General features: G+C 36.3%; 1 protein-coding gene across 3 annotated transcripts in view; it reads left to right on the forward strand.

Moving 5' to 3' along the window:
- The first annotated feature begins 5,398 nt into the window (after positions 1 to 5,398).
- Positions 5,399 to 22,364, forward strand: part of c12.1 (spliceosome-associated protein CWC15) — a 159,219-nt gene continuing 142,253 nt past the window's right edge. Inside the window, exon 1 of one of the 3 annotated variants that reach the window (XM_090397924.1) lies at positions 5,399 to 5,486. The gene's annotated coding sequence lies outside the window, so the exon portion shown is untranslated. The other 2 variants (XM_090397923.1, XM_090397922.1) reach the window with 2 other exon arrangements.

Raw genomic sequence — 22,364 nt, forward strand, 5'->3', positions numbered from 1 at the left:
AGGTTGGAGAAGGCGGAAAGAGAATTAGAAGAACAATGAGAAGAAAAAAATATGTACAGTCATAGAAGCAGCAAAGAACACTTTAATAAAGCAACAAGAAAGGAAGAAAGATAGTAAAGATATGTTGTCAGAAGAAGATTTTCTAATAGCAGAGGAAAGACGAAAAATGAAACTTTAGAGAAACAAAGAAAGATTTAGACAACTGAGAGCAGATTTCCAAAGACAGGCTTGGAATTATAACGAAAAACACCTAAACAAAAGATGCAAGGAAATTGAATCACGCAACATTATGTATAGAACAATAGATCTGTTTAGAAAAATAAGTGGTGTTACAGGGAAGTTTATCCCTAGATTAGGAGTTGTACAAAGTAATTCAGGTAAATGACTGATGGAAGAAAAAGCAGTGAAAAAAAAGATGGAAAGAGCATGTAGAGGATTACAAGAAAGAAAATAATATTGAAGGGGAATTTAAACGGAGAAATTTTGTGAGTAACCCATGATAATGAAAAGCGAACTGATATTAGCAATGGAGCAGCTGCCAAAAGGAAAAGTTTCTGGAGCTGTTGGTGTGTGAGTGGAATTTTTGAGAGCTGCTGGGGATGAAGTATTGAATATATTGAGTGAAAATTGACAACAGGTTTGGAAGAAAATACACTGACCTAGAGATTGAAAACATCAGTATTCATCCCAATCGCAAAAGAATGAAATGCAGAGATTGAGAGAATTATCGCTTTTATTTCACATGCAAATTATGCTGAAAGTGATACAACAAAGATTGGAAAAATATATGAACTGAGAAATGCTACAAGAACAGAAATGCTTTAGGAGAGGTGAAGAACACGAAAAGAAAATTTCAGATGGAAATATTCATCTGTTTTATTGAGTATAAAAAAAGTTTTGATTGTGTGGATCACAACAGAGTCATTTTGTAATGAGATCAATGGGAATACCTAAACATTTGATTCTCTTGATAAGAACTGTATGGCAACCAAGAAGTTTCAGTAAAAAGAGTCTTTGGAGAAACAGACAGTGTTCAAGTTGAAATAGCGGTGTGGCAGGGTTATATACGCCATACCTTTTCAATATTTATAGTTCATATGTTATGAGAATGGCTGATTTAGACAAAGATCCAGCTGGAATTATGATTGGTGGCAGAAAAATAATTTAAGATATGGAGATGATACAAGCCTCATAGCAGAAACTAAGGAAGGTCTAGAGCAGTTGTTTCTATTGAATAAGATGGAAAGTAAGAAAGTTGGCTGGATTTAAACATCAGCAAAACAAAGGGGATGGATTCTGTCAATTTAAATGCATTTATAATAGAGGGAGATAACATAGAACTTGTTGAAAGTTATGATTTACTGTGCTCCAGAATCATTAACGATGGTAAATGTGAACATAAAATTAACAGACATTAATAATCATAAATTATTATTCATAACTTATGATCGTATATCAATGTCATGGATACCAGTAATTTGTATAACCATGGAATCGCATTGTTCGAAACTAAATATCGATGACTGCAGTGATTTCTTCAGAGAAAATAAAAACTACATTTTTGCAACACTTCCGCGATTCAGATGCGGCTTCTGTTCTGCTCAGTGCCGTAACGAAGGCGTGGCGAAAGAGGCGCCCACCACCGGCGCAACTAAATTTGGGGCGCAAAACGTAAAAAAATAAAAATAAATAAATAGATATAAAAGTCTGCTAATTTATATCTTATTTTTAAATTTTGGCAATATGCCACATTAGACACACAAATTCTGCAACATACTTTAGACACAAATCCTGCAACTACGGGGTTAATATTAAGTATTTAACATATTTCATTCAGTAAAATTTAACTTTTTACATTTAAATTTTTCATAAGTTTTGTCATTTTTTGGTTGGGGGACGCAAGTTAGAAACTTGCCACAGACGCTTCATACCCTCGTTATCAGGGACGAATACTGGTCTTGAAATTAACGCTTGCTCTTGTTATCATTCACGGAGTGAGAGGTGTGATTGAAGTCTATTAAGCGGAATTATGAATTACTGACCCTTTAAAACTATATATTTAGAAATGTATGTACATTTAATCATAGAAATTCAACATTTATTTTACAAATGATATTGTATCTTTTTCAATTTAGCTACAGTTCTTCTTTATGAACTGCTCAATAACGTCGTCATAAAAAAGTTGGTTTTAACTTAATTTTCCCAAGCAACACGCACATTTGTAAATGCTGGCTGAAGCTCACCGGCTAGAGCTATGTTGATTGCGTATAGCCTTGTGTTTAAGACGACATGAAGGGAGCGGAAATGGTTATGCGCGCGCATGAAATCACAGTGCTGCAGCGAGGACCTGGAAGCTTACACAACCGAGCAAGCCAAGGTAGCTTTGACTAGATGAAGAAGCATCGGCCTTCGATACACAATGAAAAGCTCAATTATTGCCTCGCAAGTTTAAGATGTCTTCTGTCTACAAAAATAAAAGCCTAAATAGAATGCTTATAAATGCATGCATTTATTAACAAATAAATATTACTTCTTTCTGAAGTAATGAGTTTGCGCAGCAAGCATAGCAAGCATGGATAAGTCACCGCTGCTCGTTACTGTACTGGCTCTGCTGTAGCGATAGTTTTTGTTTTGCCTGTATACTGACCGGTGGCTTTGTTATTCAATGTCGGTGGTTTAAATTTCATATTTTTAAAAATTTTTAAGTCTATTCTTGAAATGTCAAAGAGGCGAAACTGCAGTTTTAATAACAATCTCTGTCACACACCAATATGATTAATGGAGGCGATGGTGTTCTCCTTCTACTCCCAAAAGGTGAAAAACTTTCATTAAAAGTTGGATCTGGGAGAATCGCTTTCAATTTTACCAGCGAACTCTACGCAATAAATAAAGCACTCGAAGCCTACTTAAAGCTATCATCATCTCAACAATCTGAAGGAATTATAATTTACAGTGACTCAAAATCAGCTATGGAGGCAATCAAAAATGACAATACCAAGCTCACACAAGACATCCATAAACTCTTAAATCAACTAAAGTGTTTAGGAAAAAGTTGCATTTTACAATGGATTCCTGCTCATTTAGGCATTGATTACAACGAAGCAGCTGATAAATTAGCAAAAGAGGCCAGAGAACTCAACCAAGGAACTCACATGATAATTCTTGCTGATGCCAATGTACTAGCAAAAGCTAAACTAATTCCACTGAATGATGCAACATTAAATTCCCCAAATCAGTGCTGACAGAAAGACCTCTACCACGATGGCAAGACTACGAACAGGACATTATAGAGGAATGAAGATCAATAAAGATGATACGAGAACATATAAAAACTGCAACAACTGCCCCAATACTGAACTGACACCCACTCACATCTTAACCTGTCCAGCAATTACAGCAGCCTTGCAAGAAATAGATCATAATCCTGAACAACAGCTCTATACAAAGAGAATCATCGACATAGCCAAAGCAGTACAAGGAGCACACGGAAACATCGAAGACTCCTCAAAGGACAAGACAACAACAACAATGACGATCTCCAGAAAGAATTCGAATTTATTTATGTGGACAAGCTGAATGGAAAGAAATACAGGACGGTCTGAACGAGGAACTCATCACACGCACAGAAACAGAAGAAACTCATGTATTCGAACAGTGAACCCTCATAAAGTCTTTAATTGTGAGGAAGTTGGATACATGGAATATAGAAACACATACCTTTTTCTGATATATGGGTTCAGAGTTTGTGAAATGAGCGAAAAACGCCTGAACTTTAAGACTTTTGTAATATTCTAGAATTTATTCATTGTCTTCCAGGAAGTTCAGCACCTCTTGAGAGAATAATTTCTGTTATGAACAGTATGTGGTCAAAGGAGAAATCTAGATCAAGTGTTGATACAATGAGGGCTATGTTAGTTGTAAGACAAAATTGTGTCATGAAATGTGAGAAGTTTTATGAAAGGTGTTGAAAGACCGAAATTTGCTGTGTAAAGATCACTTCATCAGGGAAATATTCATTGTACGATCGTGGTGAAATACAGTCCTCCTCTTCGTCTAACTACATTTTTGCATGGTTCTGTCAGGGAAGAATAATGGTAAGCTCAATATGTTTACGTAATAAAACTTTTTTTTTATCCTCTTATGTTTTCATGAATAGAGAATATTCCATAAATCCCATCCCCTGTTTGCCATCCCAATGTCCCGTTTTTGTCGCAAGGAAATATGGTCAGCATGGGTTAAACCTGACAAAAATTATGAATGACAGAGGTATGAGTAAGGCCATGAAAATTAGAATTGTCAAAGCAATTGCATTTCCAGTAGTGATGTATGGATCTGAAAGCTGGATTATTAAGAAGATATAAAGTTAATTGATTCATTTGAATTTTGGGTGTAGAAGAGACTATTAATATCTAATGGGCTGCAACAAGACCAATAAGAAGGTTTTAGAGAATATATAGAAAGAATATTCCTTGGAAGCCATAATCGTTATACAGAAGTTGATGTACTATATATTATGATATATATTATGCGACCTGAGAAATCATTGGAAAAGTCAGTTATGTTGGAGCAGATTGAGAGAATAATAAGAAGAGGAAGATCAGAAAAGAGTTGAATAGACAACATAAAAAACTTACCAACTTGAACTTACAATTACTGAAAGAAAGGACAAGAGGCTGAGTGGGATGGAAAACCTTTGTTCATAAGATCATCAGGAGTTGAAAACGACTGGATGGCATATAATAACAAATGGTTAACAAATGTGTGAAGACTACATTTTTTGCTTGGAGAGTGGTGAATTATTATTATTATTATTTGACACCTCCAGGGAGTCCAATGACTCGTCGAGGGAAGGCACCTACTCTACAACTTTGTCTCCACCACTCAATCCACCAACTGACTTCGACTAAACCAACGTCATTTACCACCACCACCACCACCACCACTACTATTTCCACAGACAATCACAAACATCCATTCCCACGGCGGGTTTCGAACCCGCAGCCCTTTGGCTAGAGAGCAGATACGCTAACCACTGGCAAAATTAAAACCTAAACAGGCCTCAGATGTGGTTGAACCACCAACCTTTCTGTTAACAGTCGAACGCTAGCCTATTGCGCCACGGAGGCGTTTGAATGAAAGGAATACGTTGCCTGATTCATCGTCTGTCAGTGAATTTAGGAATAGGTTTGATAGGTATTGTCTGGATAATTTGGGTCTCCCGCGATGAGTCTTCTGACTCCATGGAGATGCCAACTTTACATCTCCATGGAGTCAGAAGATAATAATAATAATAATAATAATAATAATAATAATAATATTTTATTATTATTATTATTATTATTATTATATCTGAACTACTGCGCGCTATATTGTTAGATTTGCCTGCGCCAAAGTTAGACTAATTTTGACACAGGAGTTGTCAAACTCGGGAGTTGGTTGAAGAAAGTCTAGAAAAAATTTCTCTCTTGGCCAAATACAATCCAACGGTATGTCTTCCTGCCTTTTAGCGTTACGAAGAATCGCTAAATTCACATGGCTAATACAGTTAAAATAAATGTCTAAGTTTTTATGTATCTACTATTTCATTTCCGAGTTGGCAACTACAAGATGATGCGAGCACCACTACAGATTCTGAAATAGGTTTAAATAGCTTTTCAATAAAGTGTGTGTGTGTCTGTTAATTGTAGTTAATGTATTAATTTTTGTTGTTATATTTATTTCTAGGTTTCTGACATGTAAACATTTTTTGATATGTTTACTCTCATTTGAGAGCAAAAATAAATATTACAGTAACAACTTTGTGATGTATTTCTCCATCGTCTTGGTAAAATTTTTACGAGTTTTCAGGTTGAAATGAAATAATCTTGCAGTTGTAATATTGATAGCATTGCTTTCTATATATTCTCTGAGGTTGCTGAAGTTCTGACCGTTTCTTCATGACTGTACAAACATAAGAGGTAGGAAATGTACTTATTATTATTTGCTCCATTTATGAAATAACTATTGGTTGGTTTCTTGTTTTTGTGTAACTGAAGAAGTATCTGTGAATTATTGTGGTTTGCATTTGAGAAAATACTTAAAGCGTATTGAAGAAATATAGTTTCATCTTTTGTTTTTTTTAAAAAATCTGATATGAGTCTTCCACTCTAATCAGATGATACGAAGATATTCGTAGTAACATAAATGAAAAATATTCTGCCGGATTGAAAAGCGGGAATTTTCTTCTCACAGAAATATTCAGGCGGAGATGTAAAGTGGACGAATGTGAGATTAGAGGTACAGTACATGCGTTGGAGGTGCTTACGATATCGCATAACCATAATGTAAATACGGCCATGATATATTGTATATCAGCCTGTGTATTACAAGAATGTAAAAGGAAATTCGTACATCCCCTTATCAGGCCTTTTAATTGAAGGCTTTGTTCTAGGAAGAGTAAAGAGACAAAATAGTTCTACTGCATAATGAAGGTTTGTACACAGTGGTAGCAAATTATAGGACAGTTGGAGTATCAGGAATGGTTGTGAAGGTATTAGAGAAGGTGGTATATGATACTTCATAGGAGACAGCATAATCATGTGCTGAATTTTGTGAAGAGCAGGCCTTGCCTTAGTAATTGCTTACTCCTTTTTTTTTTTTTTCTTATATAATAAAGTGATTGTTGAGTTGGCTAAAGGAAATGGCTACTCAATTATACCACTTGACTTTGCAAAAGCATTTGACAGGATATCATGTGTAACTGTGTACCACAAATTGGAACATATTGTGTGGATATGGGGTTGATGTTTTGGTTAAGAAGATTATTGTTGACATATCAAAGAATAGTGTGTAAGAGAGTTGAGTTCGGAGAAGCAGGTGACTATGATGTACTGCAGGGTTCAATACTTGATTCGCTGCTGTTTTAACTTTTGCATAAGTGATATAGGAAATGATCTTTAAGGGAAATATTCAGTTTGCTGATAGTTGACGATGACATAGAAATCCTTTAAGATGAGAAATAGACTGCCAGTATGGGCACATGACAGCTGCTGCCAGTTTAATAGTGGGTAGTAGATGGCGTTGGTGTAGATGGTTGCAGTAGATGATGGTAGTTGAGTGGTGGAGACAGTGAGTGATAGTAGGTGCCCTCCCTCGATGAGTCTTTGGACTCCCTGGAGGTGTCACGTAATAATAATAATCTTAATGTGGCAAACTGTAAGATCATGTATTCTGAAATAAAGAGGTCACAAGCTCTGTACTATGTTGAATGGACCTGTACTTCAGGAAATTGATGAAGCTGGAGATTGTGTGTGTGTGGGGGGGGATAATTGTGAGGAAGTATGGAATAGATATTTTAGTAATAGGTGAGTTGAGATGGAGTGGTATTGGAAGAGTGTGAGCTGTAGATGGGCATCAGATATTGTATTCAGGATCAGAAGAAAGTCATGAAAGAGGTGTGGCACTTATATTTAGTGCAGAGACAAGTAAAAGCTTTATAAATTGGAAACACATAAGTGAGTGGATAATAATGGCTAAATTATATTCACGATGCATTAAATTAATCATAAAACAAGTATATGCACCAACAAATCAGAAGGATCTTGAAGAGAGAGAATTTTTATGTATAGAAGAAATGTATAGAACAAGTACATAACCATGTCATGTTTCTGTACTTTAACATGTAACATTTCTATATTTTAGCATTCATAATAAAATTCATAATAAAATAGAGAAAAGAAGAGAATACAATTTAGAAATGCATATTGCATTTATTGACTTTGAAAAAGCATTTGACAAAGTTAAAAGAAGCATTTTATTTAACATATTGGGTGGATATGGGGTTTCTTTTAACCTGGGGTTAAAAGAAAGACAAATACCAAATAATATCCTAAAAGCTTTAAGTATATATGAAAATAATCAAATACAAATAAGATTAAATCATGAGCTATCATATACAAGAGAGATAAACCAAGGGGTCCGACAGGTATGTCCCATCTCAGCAATTTTATTTTACTCTTTTTAATATTTACCTAAATGAAATAATAATAAAATGGAATAAAAATTTCCATCAAGGTATTAAACTTTCTCTTACTGTGAATTTAAACACTTCTTTTTGCCGACGACCAAGTAATAATTACAAATTCTGAAGATAACTTACAGAAAGCTATTTTAGATCTAAATGAGATAGCCAAAGATTATGGTATGATGCTATCAACTGAAAAATCAAAAACTATGGCCTTTAAAGGACAAGATCTAGCAAGAACTAAGATAGTAATAGATCTTGTTATCTTAGAACAGGTGAATTCATTTAACTACCTAGGATGTATGATGACATATGGAAAAGATATAGATGTAAAAATTGCAAAGTATTTAAAAATAACAGGTGTAATTAACTCTGTATTTAAACCAAACCTAGTTCAAAAACAAACCAGACTAAAAGTACACAATGCATTAGCCCTACCAATCTTATTGTGTGGAAGTGAAATCTGGACAATAAAACAAAAATTCAAAAAAAAATTAACAACAGCAGAAATGAAGTTTATGAGAAAAACTGCAAGGTGTACTCTATTTGATCACAAAAGAAATGAAGAAATTATGAAAGAATTAAACCAAGAATCAATAATAGAAAAAATTAAAAAATATAAACATAAATGGATGGAACACATTCGAAGAATGAAAATAGAAAGATTACCAAAACGAGCCTTAAAATACAAATCATTAGGAAAAAGAAAACCAGGACATCCTGTTAAAAGATTCAATGATGACTTCTAAGGCCGGAACAGACCACACTAGGCCTAAATCCTTGATATGCATGATGATGATAATAAAATGCGAGAGCAGTAGGTATAAAGCATATGGTTCAAGAAATGAGAATGGTGACCTATGGGTCACATTTTGTGAAATGAATAATTTTGTGATAGGAGGAAGCTTACTTAAGCATAAAGACATAGATAAAATGACTTTATTACCAGTTAGTAAAACCCACACTCAACTTGATCATATTGCGTTTAAGGGTAATTTTGGAATTTACTCTTAGATGTTAAAGAAAGGCAAAGAGTTGATGTAGGATCTGATCATTACTTAGTAACAACTAAAATTAAATTAAAACTGCATATGATTTAAAAAAAAAAAAAAATTAGAAATCAGAATACAAGGGTAAAATATGACATGCCTAAATTAAAAATGAATGAAATTAAGAAAACATTTTCTATTATGATAAAAAATCTATTACAAAATCATGTCAATGGTCATTTCACGCTGAATGCACTGGTTCTTGTTTGGTTGAGCTTGGTCGGTACTTGAGAGGGTGACCATCTAGGAACACAGAGTACCGTTGGTATTAATAGTGCCTTCGTAGTGCAATTGGAAGAATAATGGTATGTTGCATCCTTTGATTGGAAAAGTCCTAGGTTTGATTCTCATAGTCACAAGAGGAATCTTTTTTTTTTTTCCAATTTAAGGTGAGTGAGTCAACCCCATATTGAGGTAGTAGGATTTTTCTCCTGGAAAGTCAGTTTACTGCTACTTTATCCTTACACATAACTCACCATCTCCACTATTTAATTCTCCTGGTACATACAATTACTCCACTATGGGAGATGGTGAGATATGTTAGTGGAATAGAGTAGAATGCCCTCTTGAATGAGTCTTTGGACTCTTTGGAGGTGTCAGGGGTCTGGAACATGTGGATGCATGGAGTACATTTGAGGATAGAAAGGAACTGTATTCAAGAGACAGATTGCATTTGAATACAGAAGAGTGCAGGCATTTGAAAAGACTTATTTTCTGGCAAGCAACTCTCTTGGAACAGGGAAACTAAAATTGCCCAGTTGGAATGTTGTAGAGATGGCCTCATATGGGGATGGTGGCTTTAGAAATGGGGGGAGGTGTACGCTATATCACAGAGCAAGATGGAATATGAGAGGAATAATAATGACAAGATTATTATTACCACACCAAGACCTCATGGAGTCAAAGACTCATCTGGGATGGCTGACAATACACTGGTTTTTCTGTACACAAGTGTTCAGAGCATTAGGAATACTGGGAATGAGTTTGTGCATTGATTGACTCGGTCTCTAGAAAAATTGTTGCTATCAGTGAAACTTGGTTAACTGACGAGGATGTTCTAACAAGGATAGAAATTGATCAGCAGGATAGGGAAGATAAATGTCGTAGTAGAATGTTACTTACGATAAGAGATGAATTATACACTCTCAGGTTGGATAATTCCATTGGAAATAATACTAATGGCTTTGAGGGTGTGAGGTGGATGTTTATTCTTCTTCTCTCTTCCATCATCTATGTGGATGATGATGAGGCCGAATGAACTCTTTTCACTTCTGTCTGTCCCAGGAGAGTGCGAAGAATTCTGTCCAGTTTGGTGTCGTTTGTTGTGATTTAGTTTTCAGGTCTCCTCTTTTATTTTGTTTATCCATCTCATTCTAGGCCGTCCTTTGGATCTTTTACCTTCCATCGTTGTATTCAGGACTTTATTCAGTAGTCTTTCTGTTCCCATTCTGATCACATGGCCAAACCATCGCAGTCTTCTTTCTTGGATTTTGTCTATTATTGTTATTTCTTGTTTTAGTCGTTTCCTTATGTCTTTGTTTCTTAATCAATCCAGCAGAGATACTCCAAGTAATCTTCTTAGCGAACCCATTTCAGTAACTAATAATTTTTTCTCTTCCGCCTTTTTGAGATTCCAGCATTCACTTCCATAGAGGAGTATTGGGAGGACCATTGTTTCATAGATTCTTACTTTTGTTACTTGTTTGATGTCTCTTGACTTCTATATTTTATTAAGTCATCCAAAAGTTTGGGATGCTTGACTGATTTGTTTGCTTATATCTTTTATAATTTTTCACCATTGTGCTCAATAACTCCTCCAAGGTAGGTGAAGTTTTCTACCTGCTCTAGATTCTTACTATCAATTTCAATTTTCAGATTGGTGTTTCTTTTTCCTATTTGCATAATTTGTTTTTTGTCTATATTTATGTTTAATCCAGATTTTATACACTCCTCCTTTATTTTATCAGAAATTTGCTGTAGATTTTCTTCTGTGCTTTCAAGTAATGCAATGTCATCTGCAAATTTTAAATTTGTTACATTTTTCCGATATATTTTGATTCCGGAGTCTTCATTGTTTAAGGCCTTATTGGTTGCTTCTTCCAGTGTAAGATTGAACAGGTTTGGTGACAGATTGCATCCCTGTCTTACTCTGCTCTCTGTGTGGAAACAGTTGGTTAAGGTATCCTCCATTCGTATTGCACTTTCAGATTTCTCATACAGATTCTTTATTGTTATTATTACAGGCATCTCCAAAGAGTCCTTAGACTCATCGAGGGAGGCCCAACATCATGTCAAGAACAACTATTCAACATTCACACAGTATCTATCATACTTCACCTTGAACTCATTTACAGTCATGGCACCTACAACAGACTCCGACAGCTTATTCCACTCATTTACTACTCTCCAAGTAAAAAACCTAGCTCTAACACCCTTGCTAACCACACTCTTACCAAGCTTCCATGGATGGTCCCTAGTCCTCCCACTACCAGTCCTATTCTCAAAAATATCTTCTGAATTAATCTTATAGAAACCCTTCAGTAATTTGAATGTCTCAATCATACCGCCCCTTTTTCCGCCTATCAACCAATTTCTTCAGAACACAAATCTTCAACCTGTTCTCATAAGGTTCATTCCATAGTCCTACTATTATCTTGGTCACTCATCTCTGGATCCACTCCTCCTCCTCCCCATCAAGACTACTCGATCTAGACTACTGTGGCCCATATCTGACCACAGTAGTCTAGATCGAGTCTTATCAAGGCTTTATACAGAGGAACAATAACCTGTTTGTCTCTGCTCGTTAAAGTGTTTTTCAGCAACCAAGTGATTTGATGAGCTGATTTTGCCACTTTTGCGATGTGTCCCCTAAACTTCAACTCCTTATCCACCAACACTCCCAAATCCCTGGCCTCATCAATCACCTAGAGTACAGTTTCACCAATGTGATATACTGCTGCTAATCTTTTCAACCCAAAATGCAAAACCTTACATTTTTCCACATTAAATTGACATCCATTCTTCTTAGCCCAGTCGTCCAAACTATCAAAATCATCCTGCAAAAATTTTGACATCCTGAGCATTCACTATTGCTCTACCCAACTTTGCACCATCTGCAATCAGATGCACAGTTCCTCTCAGATCCTTTCCTATATCGTTAATGAACAAATTAAACAGTAGTGGTCCAAGAACAGAACCCTGCGGCACACCACTAGTCACAGGCCGTCTTTTGGACTCTACTCCTGAATAAACCACTCTCTGATATCTCTCCATCAACCACCCTCCTATCCATCTCACCAACCCTATATCCATTCTCATATGCTGCAGTTTACTGATTAGAATTCCATGTGGTATCCTATCAAAGGCTTTAGCAAGGTCCAGTAGAATCACTGTAAACCTTATCCAGTTCAGCCGTCACTGTGTTATAGAACGTAAGCAGGTTACTGAGGCATGATCTATCCTTCACGAAACCATGCTGTCCCCCATACAGTATCCCATTTTCATCTATCCACTATTGTATTTTCCTCTTGACTATTTTCTCCAAGACCTTGACAATAATTCCTGATATGCTGATCGGCTGGTAATTTTCAACAGCAGTCTTGGAACCTCCTTTATGCAGTGGAACTATTTTCCCCTCTTTCCACTTCCTTGGGACTAACCCAGACCCGAGACTCAAGTTAAACAAAATGGTCAAAGGCACTATCAATTATTTAGCCGCTTCTCGTACAACACGAGCTGGTATACCATCCAATCCCACAGATGAATTGACATTAAGGTTATGTAATAGATTATTCACCTCCAATTCATTCACCACAATTCCCGTATAAGCTGTCGGTTCATTCAGTGTCACCACCTGGAATACTATACTCTTGCAAATTGCTCGCTCAGTAATTCAACTGTACTAACTGATTCGGTTACCTCCCTTCCATCGGCATTCTTTAAAATCAATGTGCTGTATACATTTTTTGTTTTACTTGCCACATATCTAAACATCTGTTTGGGATTCTCTTTAGCCTGCATGGCTAAAGTTCTTTCATAATCCAATTTTGCTTTTCTTACCACACTTGTTACCCTTCTGGCCTGGGCTTTATACCATTCATGTGCTTGCAGGTCACCCTTCTCCTTAAATTCCCTCCACAATTGTTTCTTTTTTTGCAGCTCAAGCTTAATAGTGTTATTCATCCATTTAACCCCTACTTGATTTATTATTCGGACTCTAGGTATACAGTCAGCCATTGCCTCCTGCAAACACTTCTTAACCGTCTCCCATGCACTATCAACATCCCTTGCAGTTTTACATGCCATGGCACTGAACCAATCAAACACCTAAGGTGGCTTGAGAAATGGGGGGAGGTGTACGCTATATCACAGAGCAAGATGGAATATGAGAGGAATATTTATTAATTATAAATTCCACACCTTTATCCACCTCCCAAGTCAAGACCCTATGATCACTCTCACCAATTGGTGGCAAGGTGGTCATATTCGTTGCAGTCAAATCCTCAGATGCAATTACTAGGTCAAGCACTCTCTGACCTCTAGTATTTTTCATTACATGCTGTTGCAGACAGTTATCCCTTAATAACCGCATAAAATCCAATTCCTTCCTCCCATGTGTCCTCTCCTCCTTCAAATCAATGTTACTGAAATCTCCCATAATAATTACCCTCCTTCCATTCATTTCTTCTATTTGCTTATGCATACTATCTCCACCATCTATTCCATCACCTGGTCTATGGCAGTACCCAATTGTATAGTTTGTTCTGCTAGCCTCAATCTCACACCAAATGGCCTCAAATGTGCTCTTTCTCTATCCTGCAATTCAGCTTGTATTCTCTTTGGCTGTTGCTCATCAGTTATCATCAATAAGACTCCCCTCCCCATTTTATTATCCCTGTCACTCCTGAGCACACTATACCCCTCACATTCCTTCCCACTAGCTATATCATCTTCAGTCAGCCATGTTTCACTAATGCCAATAACCAGTGGTCTGGAAGTGCCAACCAAGGCCAAAAATTCTTCTTTCTTGTTCCTAATACTCCTAGCATTAGTATACTTGAATTGCAGAAGCTCGTTACTCCCATCCCTACTTTGATGCCTTATACTTACTATCCCATTCTGATTTATTGTCCTTCGTATTCGCTCGGGCATATTATACTCATTCATACACTCGACTGCCTCCCTAAGGTCTGCATATCTACCCCCCCCCCCCTAATAAATCTAGTTTCCCTGATTCTGCACATCCACTTCATTCAGTGTGAGGACACTTTTTCAAGTCTCCTTACACCGAAACCATTCAAATGCAAACTATCCATCTTATATAGATCCTTTCGCCCATCAAACTTATTATTATTATAAATATTATTATAATAACGCTGTCTCCATGAAGTCAACAGACTCATTGCGGGACACCCTACATTCACTTCTTATGGTTTTGTTGGGAATTTCAAATTCTTCCATGGTTTTCCATAGCTCTCTTCTATGGATTGAATCAAATGCCTGACGAAAGTCTATGAAATTTATGCAGCAACTTTGGTTGTACTCTAGTGTAATTTCTATTAGCTGTCTTAAGGTAAATAGTTGATCAATTGTGCTTCATCCTGGTCTGAAACCAACCTGCTTGTTCTTCTCCTAGTGCTAGTTCTATATATGGCTTAATTTGTTTTCGGAGTACTTTCGTAAAAACCTTTGAATACTGAGGAGGCTAATGCCTCTGTAATTATTGCATTCTGTTTTACTCGTTTTTTGTATATGGGAGTTATAACTGATTTGGTCCAATCAGTAGACACTGCTTCATTTTTGTAGATCCTTTCAAATAATGTTTTTAATGGTTCCAAAAGTTGTTCCTTTCCTGCTTTTAAGAATTATGCGTGTATTTGATCAATGCCAGGTGCTTTCCTAGTTTTGAGTTTTTCTATGCTGTGCACAAGATATTTGTTTCCTCTTCCATTTCAGTGGCCGGAATAGTAATATCCTGGGAACTATTTTATTATATAAATCTCTGAAGTATTCTTCCCATCTGGCCATTCTTTTTGTTTTACTTTCAATTAGTTGTCCCTCTTTGTTTTTGATCATTATAATTTTTGTTGTTTATGTCTTACTTATTTGGTCTCTTTGTTTATATAATCCATGAAGGTTATTTTCTTTTGATAGCTTCTCTGCCATTTTGCATTTTTCTTCTAACTAGTTATTCTTGTCTCTTTTAACTAGTTTTCTGATATCCCTGGTTAATCTATTATATTCATTTCTGTTTTAGTTTCATGCTTTTTCCTTGGTCACTTAACCTTTTTACTTCATTCGAGATCCAATGGATCTCGAATGAAGTAAAATGCATGTTTATATGACAAGATATTTAGTGGAATGTTGCTACAAACCAGGGAATATAGATGAAACCAGAGATTGTGTGTGTGTGGGGGGGGATAATTGCGAGGAAGTATGGAATAGATATTCCTGATGAGCAGGAAATGTGTAGTTAAATTACTTTGGCAAGTGCAAAGCAAGCAATTATTATAGGGAACTTCAACTATAGTGATTTAAACTAGGCAGAGGGGGACAGCATGCTGTAATAAGGGAATTGAATTTTTACATTTCTTTAGGGTCGACTGTCTAAAGACCCATGTAGGAAACACGAGGTTCAAGAATTCTGGATTTTTGGTCATAGCATGAGAGGATCTGATTGTGAATGAGATGGCATACTTGACTCCCCCCTCCCCATTGGTGAGAGTGACCACGTAGTTCTGACTTGAAGGATTAACAGGCATGGCTACGTATCAAAAGAGAAGCAAATTATGTGGATTTATAAGACGAGTGACTATCATAGACTTAGAACCAGCTTCCAGCAATGCAATAGATGAAAGAATTTAAAGGAAGAAGGGTTGTTAGTGCACGGGAGAAACTTAACAAAAATTCTTGAAAGCATTGACAGATTGTGTAACTTGAGTAAAGAAAATAAAGCAGTTTAGAATCAAATGGATGACAAAAGGAATAAAAGGAGAATTGCAGAAGAAAAAGAGATTATTATACAGATATCTTCATGGAGTCCAAAGACTCATTGTGGGAGACCCAATCTATCCACACAATATATCATACCTCTCCTTGAACTCATTAACAGACAAAGCATTCACAACTGACTCTGTCAACCATTCTGCTCATTCACAACTCTCCAAGCAAAAAATATAGTTCCTCAGACTCCTATTAACCATACCATTATTTAACTTCCAGGGATGACCCCTTGTTTTATTCCCTCTAGCCAAGTGCTGAAACATTTCTCCTGCATCTATCCTATAAAATCTTTTAAGCAACTTAAATGTTTCTGTCATATCTCCTCTTTTTCTCCTATAAACTAACTTCTACAATCCACACACCTTCAGTCTATCATCATCATAGGGAACATTCCATAGGTCACTCACCATCTTTGTCACTTGCCTCTGAATCCTCTCCACCATTTCCTCATTCCCCCCAGGGGACACCAATTTTAACATAGTGGTCCAGATGTGAGCTGTCATGGCCTTACAAAGAGGAATAACAACTTTATCTCTACTGGTTAATGTGTTCTTCACTAGCCAAGTAATTTTATGATCTAACTTTGCAGCCTTAGCAATATGTTCTATAAACTTGAACTTTCTATCTACCACCACCCCAAAATCTTTAGCTTCACCTATTTCCTGGCATACACTTCCATCAGTGTGATACACGGCCTGTAATCTGTTTATCCCAAAATGCATAACTTTACATTTCTCGATATTATACAGACATCCATTAACTTTTGTCCATACTTACAGCCTATTTAAATCATCCTACAAGCTCTCCACATCACCTTGATTAACTATTATTCTACCTAATTTTGCATCATCAGCAAATAACTGAATATTTCCTTTCAGATTATTTCCTATATCATTTATGTACAAATTTAAACAGCAGTGGTCCCAGCACTGAAACTTGCAGCACACCAATAGTCACTTTTATTGCCTCGATATAAGCCCTTTTTTCTGCCCCTCCATATACTAATTTTTTTATCTGTCCAGCAGCCACCCTTTTATTCATTTAACCAGTGCCATATCCATCCCCATTTGTTCTCATTTGCATAACAGAGTTCAGTGTAGTATTCTGTCAAATGCCTTTTGTAAAATCCAACAAAATCATCGTGTAGCCATTTCTTTTATTCAACTCCGCCATTAATCTATTATAAACAGTTAGTAAATTACTAAGGCATGACCAACCTTTCACAAAGCCATGCTGACCCTCATACAGTATCATATTTTTATCTACCCATTCTCGAATTCCCTTTTTTACCAAATTTTCTAGTACTTTTACCACCATGCCTGAGATACCGATTGGTGTGTAATTTGCTGCTGCAGTCTTAGAAGCTCCCTTATGCAAAGGAATTATGAGGGACGTCCAGAAAGTAAGTTTCGTTTTTAAATAATTTCACTGCAGCGCTGCGATTGCAATGGTGCACATGCGTGCAGAGTTTGTTGATTCGTTAGCAAGGCATTGGTGCCATTATCAGACATTTTTGCAGTGCATATGCTTCTTGGTTTGTTTATAATGTCTAAGAGAATCAAATCACCTACTGCATGTGAAATTAGGTCAGTTATCCGTTTCTTGAATGCAAGGAACGTTAAAGCAGCTGAAATTCATCGGCTAATTATTGAGGTTTATGGAGAACGCACAATGAGTGATTCAATGCTATGAATGTGGGTGAGACTTTTTAATTAAGGAAGGACAGTTGTGCTATGAGCAGGTGACCATCTTTAGTGACTGATGATTTGGTGCTTTCAGTTGAAGTGAAGATTCAACAGAATAGAGGATTCACTATGACGTCACTCTCTCTGCAATTTCCAGAAGTTTCACATTCATGTCTTCATGAAATTGTGTCAGAGAAACTGAATTATCAGAAATTGTGTGCAGGCTGGGTGCTGAAGTTGCTTACAGAACAACACCAAGTGAATCGGCTGGGCCAGTGGCGCACTTAGGATTTAATCTTGGGTGTAGCTGAGTTGAACGGATAAAAATATTTTAAATTCCAATTCAATAAAATTCATTAGGCGATTACAAAAATTTATTTAAAGAATAAAATCCAGTTTTCTTTTCTTTTTTACAAAGCTCTTGAATTACTTCAGTCGTGGTTACATTAATCTCTTCGTGTGTGTGTGTGTGTGTATAGCAAAGCCAGTCCGTTCAATCGTGATTGTGTCATTGTAGATCTTAAATAGGTTTTTAAAAGGCATAAGATAAAAAATGACCTTTCACTGATGCATGTTGTTACCGGAAGCATTGCAGATATTTTTAATAAGTTATAGATGTTAGGATATATCATTTTGTCACACTTTGAAACTGCATCAGTGGCATTTTGCATGGAGCTATTGCAAACGGTTTTTCAAATTTTTTATACTACAACTTGAGCTCTGGCAAACAAAGTAGCGTTCGATCTTCCTGAGCACTACTTCATTCGCCTTGTGTTCACAGCAGCTGCAATTCTCAATAGCTATAGGGTATTCCCATCTCATGTGACCACTAATTCATAAGTAGTATAGAAATAGAAGACACTGCACAACATAAATAAAAAAACGAATTTTAATTAGGAAAAGATTTTTGGATTTTTTTTTTTTTTTTGCTTTTTCTTTGGAGGGGTGTCATCCCCCTACCTCTGGGTGCGCCACTGGGCTGGGTAGTTCGTTGGAATTCTTGACATGCTACCATGAGGATGGTGATTTCCAGAGCAGATTTGTCAATGGGGCGAGACTTGGGTGTCACACGCAACCCCTGAATCCAAACAACAGTCCATGGAGTGGAGACACACCTCATCACCAGTCAAGACAAAATTGAAGAAAACGGTTTCCACTCGGGAAAATCATGTGCACTGTGTTTTGGGACAGACAAGAAATTTTGCTGGTAGACTTCTTGGGTCAAGACTAAACAATCACATGTAATAACCATAGTAATTAGTTTTAATAAGTAAATACAGTGGTGCCTCGTAGTTCATATTTAATTTGTTCCAGAAACCCGTTCGAATCAAGATTTTACATAAGAAATAATGGAAAGCGAAAAAATCCGTTCCCGTATCCAAAAAAAATCAATAATTTTTTTTTTATTTTATCTATTTTAGGTTTTTTAATGTTAATAACTTAGAAAAAATTAAACAAAATAATCTTATATTTATTTTATTAAATTTAATTATTGCAACATAAAAATAACAGTGAAGAATATTTTTTTTAATATAAAAATCACAAAGATGAAAATAATGCTCCCATTGTTAAGCGTCTTCTTTCTGCTTCGTAGCTGGAGTTGAGAATGCTGATTCACGTTCTCTTTTTTCTGCAGAGAAGAAGCTATGTAATGTTTTTTGGTGCCGATGATTTTCTTTGATATTTTTAAAATAACCCATCACGTTTTCATCGAAAAAGTTGATATTCCTGGCACTTATTAGAGTGCCATTTTTCCACAATAGCTTGTGTTCTAACCCAAACAAATTCTTGAAGGTCAACATTGGTAATGCATCCCTTGGCGTCCTTCTCTTCCATAAAAATTTCTTTTTCCACTTCTTTTTGTTGTTGAACATGATGTTGAAGTTCTTCTGTGCTGAGTTCGGTTTTATGATCATCTATTAACTCCTCTACATCCTCATCACTCACCTCTAATCCCATAGCTTTACCCAAAGACACAGTTTCATTTACAACAGACTCATCTTTACAGCTTAATACTTCAATGACTGAAATACAATCTGGCCAGAGTTTTTTCCAAGCAGAAATCATTGTTTTAATAGCAACTTCTTTGCATGCCTTATCGATGATCCTTAAGCAATGAAAAATGTTGTAATGCTCTTTCCAAAATATTTTCAGTTCTGTGGCATTGGTTATTTCAAAGCACTTTTAAAACATAGCCTTAATATACATTTTTTTTTTTAAATCACTTGCTGGTCCATGGGTTGTATGATAGTGGTATTGGGCGGCAAAAACTATCTTGATAAAACTGAATTCACCAACTAAATTTGGGGGATGAGCAGGAGCATTGTCCATCACTAGAAGAGCTTTTAATGGTAGTTTTTTTCAGTAAGATAAGCTTTTACAGTGGGAGCAAATTCTTGATAAATCCACTCAGTGAAAAACTCGCTGGTAACCCATGCTTTCGTGTTGGCCCCACACATAACACCGAATTTGCTCTTTATGACATTGTTCTTTTTAAAAACATGTGGATTTTCAGAATGGTAAAAGAGCAAAGGCTTTATCTTACAGTCTCCACTAGCATTACCACAAAGCAGCAAAGTAATTCTATCTTTCATAGGTTTATATCCCGGTGCCGTCTTTTCTTCTTTTGTGATATAGGTCCTTTTAGGCATTTTTTTTCCAAACAAGACCTGTTTCATCGCAATTAAAAACCTGTTGAGATACAAATCCCTCACTATCCACGTACTCCTTAAAGGTTTTTACAAATTTGTCCACTTCTACATCAGCACTCGCAGACTCTCCGTTCATGATAACACTATGGATCCCAGTTTGTTTTTTGAATTTATTGAACCAGCCTCTACTTCCTTTAAACTCCCCATTTTCAGTTGGTCTTAGGTGTGCGTTTCTTAAGTTCACTATGCAGATGTTTGGCTCACAAATAATTCTCTTAGTAATAACGTCACCACATTATAGCTTCTCGTTTATCCACACTCATCATCATCATCAACAACCATGGGTCCAATGCCCGTAGGTGTCTGATGCCATCTTGATATGATTCTTCCATTGCATTCTATTTTGTGCAAGATGACTCAGTTTGTGTATAGAGTTTCCGCACCATTTGACGATGTCAGCGCGCCATTCTCTGTTTGGTCTTCCTCTTTTGTTCTTTCCTTCAATCATTCCAAACAGCAACGTTTTTAATTTTCTCCCATCATTCATTCTACATATACGGCCAAATAGATGTAGTTTCCTTTTGATTATTTTCTGGATCATGTTTTCTTTTGTTTATATTCGTCTGTAGATTTCCTCATTGTTCACTTTCTGTATCCAGCTTCCTCTCAAATGCCAATATCCTCCTTTCAGATTCTCTCAGGAGTACTCAGGCCTCACATCCATAGAGCATGCTGCTGAAGATACAGGTTTTTACAATGTGCAGTTTGGGTTGCATCTTTATAGCTTGGCTCTTCCATATTTTGTCCATGACTTTTAAAATAGTTGTTGCTCTGGCTATTCTAATTTTTCTCTCTTTTTGGGGGTCCAAGTCATGTCATGTGGCATCCAAGATATGTGAAGTGTTCCACATTTTCCAGTTGAACTCTGTCTATTGTAACTCTGTTTGGTAACTCCTGTTGTCTGAATATCATTGTTTTAGTTTTTTCAAAGTTGACATTTAGTCCATATCTTTTTCCTTCTGTGTATAGTGTTTGCAATGTCTGTTTCAGCCTTGCTGTGTCGTCTTCAATCAGGATGATGTCATCTGCAAAGGAGAGGTAGTTTATTCTCATGCCATTTATTGATATGCCTCCACCTTCTAATTTTAATCTTATCTGGTGTTCTTCCCAGATGTGTGATGAAGATGATTGGTGATATTGGGTCCCCTTGTCTTGTACGTTGACTAGTGGCAAACCAGTCTCCAGTCTCACCTGCTATTCTGATTTTTGCTTGTGCTTGGCTGTTTATATCTCTCAACAGGTGGGTCAGTTTATTGTCCACACCATAGGATTCCAAGACAGCCCATGTTATATTTTGGTCAATATTATCAAATGCTTTTTGGAAGTCCAAAAAACAGTAGTATATCTTTTTGTTCTTTCTTCGAGCTTTCTCTGCTATTAGTCTTAGTACAAGTATTTGTTTCACTGTACTTCGATCTTTTCAAAATCAGGCTTGCTCATCAGGAAGATGTGCCTTCATATGACCCTTCATATGTTCTGTTAGTATTTTCATCAGCACTTTGCCAAGATGACTCATTAATGCAATAGTTCTGTAATTGGTGCATTCTAAAGCACTGCCTTTCTTATGAAGAACAACCAAGACCAATTTTTTCCACTCTTCGGGGACATACTCTGATCTCCATATTTCATTACATAGCTTGTGTATTTCTTTTACAACTGATTCTCCCCCATATTTTAGCATCTCACCTATTATGTTGTCATTTCCAGGACTTGGGTTGTTCTTCAGATGTTTTATAGTCTTATTCACCTCCTCTTCCAAGATGTCATTTTCAAAGATCTCTGCTGGTCGAGAGATTTGCTTTTAGTTCTTTGATTACTTCTGTTGCAGTATCATTTACTTGATTTTTATATAGTTTGCTGCAATATCTTGTCCATCTGTGTATGATTTCTGTCTTGTCCATCAATTCTTTACCAT

Source organism: Typopeltis vanoorti, chromosome 9 (genome assembly GCF_054136105.1).
Source record: "Typopeltis vanoorti isolate ZY-2024b chromosome 9, IOZ_Tvanoo_1.0, whole genome shotgun sequence".
NCBI lineage: Eukaryota > Metazoa > Arthropoda > Arachnida > Uropygi > Thelyphonidae > Typopeltis > Typopeltis vanoorti.